We start from the raw sequence: 6401 nt of genomic DNA on the forward strand, positions 1-6401 counted from the left end.
GCCATTTGCAAAGCAAGAACAGCTTATTATTCAACGTTGATAGAGGATAACAAAAGTAACCCACGTTTTCTGTTCAGCACTGTAGCCAGGCTGACAAAGAGTCACAACTCTGTGGAGCCGTGTATTCCTGCAGCTCTCAGTAGTGAGGACTTTATGAGCTTCTTCAACAGTAAAATCACGAGAATTAGAGAAGAAATCAACCAGCCGGTTGTGGGCGTTTCTTCAGCTTTAGCGACTTCCCTAGGCTCTGACTTGTCTCTAGACTGTTTTGATCCTATAGACCTCCCTGAGCTGACTTCACTCGTTAATAGAGCTAAGTCTACCACATGTATGTTAAACCCCATCCCGACTCGACTATTCAAAAATGTTTTTTCTCTTATTGGTGCGACAATACTGGACCAAATCAACCTATCCCTAAGCTTAGGATATGTACCACAGGTTTTCAAAGTGGCAGTAATTAAACCTTTACTTAAAAAACCTTCTCTTGACCCAGACACCTTAGCTAATTATAGGCCAATTTCTAACCTTCCATTTGTATCTAAAATTCTGGAAAAGGCAGTTTCAAGCCAGTTATGTGACTATTTGTATAGAAATGATCTGTTTGAAGTCTTTCAGTCAGGGTTCAGAATGCATCATAGCACAGAGACAGCACTGGTTCGAGTCACGAATGACCTTCTTATGGCCTCAGATAAGGGATTAGTGTCCATATTGGTTCTACTGGACCTCAGTGCTGCTTTTGACACTGTTGATCATGGCATTTTACTGCACAGGTTAGAGCATGTTGTTGGGATTAAAGGGACAGCTCTACGTTGGTTTAAATCATATCTATCTGACAGGTTCCAGTTTGTTCATGTACATGAAGTTTCTTCAGAACAGTCAAGGGTCTGTTATGGGTAGGGATGGGAATCGAGAACCGGTTCTTGTTGAGAACCGGTTCCCAGTGTTTCAATTCCTTGGAATCGTTTGCCTTTTTCCCAAACGATTCCCTTATCGATTCCAGTGGGCGCGAATGACGTCACCAAGCACGTTGCGCAGCGTGCGCATTTGTGCCCAGCAGGAAAACACGGGGACAAAGCGGCATAAACACTGGGAAGTTTGGTTACATTTTACCAAAAAGGATGACAACAGGGCGACAATTCTTGCAATGTGGACATTTCAACAGAGGGGGGAAACTGTTAGGACTCAGCCGGCTGATCCGCTGGGAGCGCGGAGTCAGCCTGCATGTGGTAAGGCTGATTTATGGTTCCGCTGTTTAGTAAAGTCTATAGTTAGTGTTTAGTAAACCTCTAGCTGGTGTTGGTAAATCTCTAGGTAGTGTAAACTCTAGTGTGTTAGAGTCAGTAGTCATAGTTGCAGCTATAGAACAAAACTATAATAGTTAGTCTCAAATAAAGCTTTGCGGTAGATATGCTGCTATAGGCTTATGCTGCAGGGGGGCACCGACATGATCCGCTGGGCGGTGCCTCTCACCCTTCTTCTCCTCTCCTTTTCCCTGCCTCTCTTCTCCATTACCATTTTTATTTATTATAAATATCTCAAAGCTATCATTTTTGTCCATCGTCCCTGTAGTTTCTTGTGCCGGCCCCCCCTTCTTTCTCTTTTGTGCATGTTTGCAGGCTGGAGCCTCGGGAGCTGCGTTCTGGCCTGTGTTCCCGGCCCCTCACCCCCGGTCATCCCGTTGCTGCTTCCACCTGCCTACGAGGATGTCTGCTGTTGCTGCTTCCGCCTGCCTGCACCCCCCCCCCCTCTGGTCATCACACTGCTGCTTCCACATGACTGTTGTGTGCTGCTGACGCCCTCCCTGGATGGATGATGGATGGATGGATGGATGGATGGATGGATGGGTTGATGGGTGGATGGATGGATGATGGATGGATGGATGGATGGATGGGTTGATGGGTGGATGGATGGATGATGGATGGGTTGATGGGTTGATGGATGGATGGATGGATGGATGGGTTGATGGATGGGTTGATGGGTTGATGGATGGATGGATGGATGGATGGTTGGATGAGTTGATGGGTGGATGGATGGATGGATGGATGGATGGATGGGTTGATGGGTTGATGGATGGATGGTGGATGGATGGATGGATGGGTTGATGGGTGGATGGATGGATGGATGGGTTGATGGGTGGATGGATGGATGGGTGGATGGATGGATGGATGGATGGGTTGATGGGTTGATGGGTGGATGGATGGATGGATGGATGATGGATGATGGATGATGGATGATGGATGGGTTGATGGATGGACAGACTTTACCATTTCTGACTTCTTTCTTTCAACAGTGCAAACTAGTGAGTTGAGATTTGTATTTCCCTTTTTTCAAATTGCTGCAGATTTCATATTGTACAGAGAAAGAAACAGGCCTTTTTTTCGTGCACTCTCATCAGACGTGAGGCCGGGACAGCCTTGTGGTTGTGGCTGAAGTGTTTTCAGCGGTGCAGATACTCCAGATACTCCAGATACTCCAGATCCTCCAGGCCTCCGCCTACCTGACCGTGCTGACTCTATCCCCCCAACAGCTGCTTGGGATGACTAGTGCTCTATTTCTGCCAGAATCCATAAAACATCAAACAGCTCTCATTTTGCTGAATTGCAAACTCTGTTTTGATTATGGCAAATGCAATCTGTATGCGTGTGTTATTACTTTAGTTGTGATAGATTTGCAGTCATTGTACTTTTGTTTGCTGGGAAAAATAAAACAACTTCACATACAAATAATGAAAAAGCTCAATCATGACTAGCTTCACAGGCAGTTCCTACTGACATCTTTGTCTCTGTGCTGGTTGTATTTCATCCCTCTGCGTGGGCACGTGCAGTAAGAGCATCCATGAACAAACCCACATGGTAACAGTCCCAGCTGAATTCAAAATCAAAGGGGAAAAAGTGAGCAAGCACTCGCTGACTCGTCAGTTATCTGCACCGTTTGGATAGACCGTCTTAATCCCTCACAAATCTCACACTTTGACCCATCTACTGCTTTTTTAATGCACAAGTCATTAAATCCAAGTTTTACACCTCCCCTTCCCTCCTGAAGGAGAAGTCATTTGGGGTTCAATCATTTCCTGTGACATCTAATCTCTTTTGGTGTTTTGTTTTAGTGCGGCTGAAGGGATGCCTTAGAGGAGTCTAGCTGTGCACGTGACTTGTAAAGACAAGTCATTCATTCACACTTGACTAAAACGTGCCCTCAAGCCCAAAGTGACGTTAACCGGTCTGGGAAGTGTTTTGGAATGGAAGTTAGAAATAAAAAGATTTGAAGCCAAAGATTTAATGTGCCCTGCTTGTTTTTGAGTCTTGTCATCCTCTCCTTAATAGGTAAAAACCCCAAACAACACAGGAATACGCTAATCCAGTTACTCTATTTTATTTCCTTTTTGGGGGAATACCACAGGGGTGATCAAATCCACTGCTAGGGGGAGTTTTAAGGTTTTGGAGCGACAGCCCAACGCAGCTCACAGCAAGCAGGATAGCCTCTGTTTATTTTCACCGAGAGGACCTTTAGCTGTTCTCATTTGGATGTGTGCCAACACAAGCATCATCATCTGTGCGGCAGATGACACTTCTGCAGCAGATGATGACTGCTGGTATGCTCCTTGTTGTGTTTCTGCCTCTTGGTTTTTGATTCAGAATTTGCAAAGAAAATGCTGTCAAAACTGAGGGTTACAAACACCAACGCCCCACCAGCAACCTCAGAGTGCAAAGATGACCCACTGATGGACAAAAGCATCACATAAACATCTGCACAAAGAAATACACTATATTGCCAAAGTACCGTATCCGCTCACCTGCCTTGACTCGCATATGAACTAAGTGAGTAGAGTAGAAGTAGTTTATTCCATATAAGTAAAAACACATGAAAGAAACTGAAAAGTAATCACACAGTAGTGGTCAGACATACAAATACATTTACAAATCATAAAAACGATGAGTTGAGTTACGTATCTGAAAAGGGAAGAAGTCATATTTATTTAATCCCACCCCTTATCAATGAGTTAAGAATATACTATCATTAGGCTTCCTTATCAATATTGATTTTTTTATTAAGCTAACTACAATACATTATTTTTTTCTAATAATATTTAACACAAAAAGTGTACACTTAATCAACTATGTATAGATGTATACACTCTTTCATACATAGACGCCTACATGCCTGCAGACAAATGCACACATTCATTCAGACACCAACCCTTATACATACATACATATAGTCCCATGGTGACTCCCATTCTTCATCCACAGGGTTCAATATGATGTCGGTCCACCCTTTGCAGCTATAACAACCTCAGCTCTTCTGGGAAGGCGGTCCGCAGGGTTTAGGAGTGTCTTTATGGGGATTTTTGACCATTTTTCCAGAAGCGCATTTGTGAGGTCACACTGATGTTGGACGAGAAGGCCTGGCTCTCAGTCTCTGCTCTAATTCATCCCAAAGGTGTTCTATCAGGTTGAGGGCAGGACTCTGTGCAGGCCAGTCAGGTTCATCCACGTCTTCATGGATCTCGCTTTGTGCACAGTCATGTTGGGAGGGAAGGGGCAGCTCCAAACTGCTCCCACAAAGTTGGGAGCATGGAACTGTCCAAAAAGTCTTGAAGCATTCAAAGCCCCTTTCACCGGAACTAAAGTGCCAAGCCCATTTCCTGAAAAACAACCCCACAACACAATCCCCCCTCCACCAAACTTTACAATCAGCACAATACAGTCAGACAAGTACCGTTCTCCTGGCAAACGCCAAACCCAGACTCGTCCATCAGATTGCCAGATGGAGAAGGGCGATTCGTCCCTCTAGAGAGCGCGTCTCCACTGCTCTAGAGTCCAGGGTCGGCGTGTTTTACACCACTGCATCCAACGCTTTGCATTGCACTTGGTGAAGTATGGCTTGGATGCAGCTGCTCAGCCATGCCAACCCATCCTATGAAGCTCACTGCGCACTCTTCCTGGGCTGATCTGAAGGCCACATGAGGTTTGGAGGTCTGTAGCGATAGACTCTGCAGAAAGTTGGCAACCTACTCACACTATGCGCCTCAGCATCCCCTGACCTCGCTCCATCAGTTTACGTGTCCTACCACGTACTGACTGAGTTTCTGTCATTCCCAAACACTTTCATATTCTTATAATACAGCTGATAGGACATTTCATGACTGGATTTGTTGCCCAGGTGGCATCCTATCACAGTTCCACACTGGAATCCACTGAGCTCCTGAGAGCGACCCATTCTTTCACAAATCCAGAACACTTGTTCTTGGTTGTTCTCTAAGAACAAGTGTTGCAGAAATCCTGGCTGAGGTTTGAGGATAGGATATCTACTAATGTACTTACATATTTCCATAGAATTATTAACACTCAGACTCCTACATTTCTATATAATAATATAACTTATTGTTTAAATATTCATTCATATAACACTCGAGGGGCGAATAGTGGTCGGATTAATATGATATTTTTTTTAATGTACTTTATGAATTGAGATTGTATGTTTGAGTTTGTATTTTATTGTCTGGACCCCAGGAAGACTAGCTTTCGTTTTGGCGTCAGCTAATTGGGATCCTTTTAAGTAAACAAATGAATCATTGTAAAAACAGTCTGCATGCCTAGGTGCTTGATTTTATACACAGTGGCCATGGAAATGATTGGAACACCTGATTCCGATTAGTTGGATATGTGAGCGAATACTTTTGTGATGTCACATCACGCCAAAAACACCAATCCTACAAATCATAAAGCAAGAATTCTAACCAGATGTTCACGCTTTTTCAACTGGCCCTTTTACATTTCAGGAGGTCGTCGTTGCTGGGGGGAACCCCCTGCAGGGTGGTGGCCCCCCACTCAGAAGGACCTCAGTTTGATTTCCAGGTGTGTGAAGCTCTTCTTGTGATTTCAGGGCTGCATCAGGCAGGACATGTACCATAAAACATACCATCACCCTCTTAAAATAAGGTCTTAAGTCATATTTCTTTGAAGTTCTTAAAAAAACAAAACAAAACCAATAGTCTTTTCTGTGTTCGAAGAACTGGAAAATATGACTTAGGCCATTATTTCAAGTGAGTTATGCAGCTCTGCTCTGGCAACCCCAACGTCAAAGGAGGGACACAGAGAAACGGGCTTAGTACAATCACCTGGGGGGGTTTGTGTGCTCAAAGACACATGAAATGAAACCTGAAATGAGGTTACCAGGTTAATGGTTCACCACGGAGCCAAAGTTTAGTGTGAGCACTTGGTGCATCAGGCCCCTGCCTGCTGCTTATAGCTGGACACAGCCCTAAAGAGCTTTATGTGGTCATTACACCCACTCGCTGTTGCACACACTACCACCCTCCCACAAAGTCACTGCTGAACTCAAACACTCCATCGCCCTCTTGCATGCGCACCACCTTGCTCTCATACAGTCATCACTAA

This window comes from Cololabis saira, chromosome 13, assembly GCF_033807715.1.
Source record: "Cololabis saira isolate AMF1-May2022 chromosome 13, fColSai1.1, whole genome shotgun sequence".
Lineage (NCBI taxonomy): Eukaryota > Metazoa > Chordata > Actinopteri > Beloniformes > Belonidae > Cololabis > Cololabis saira.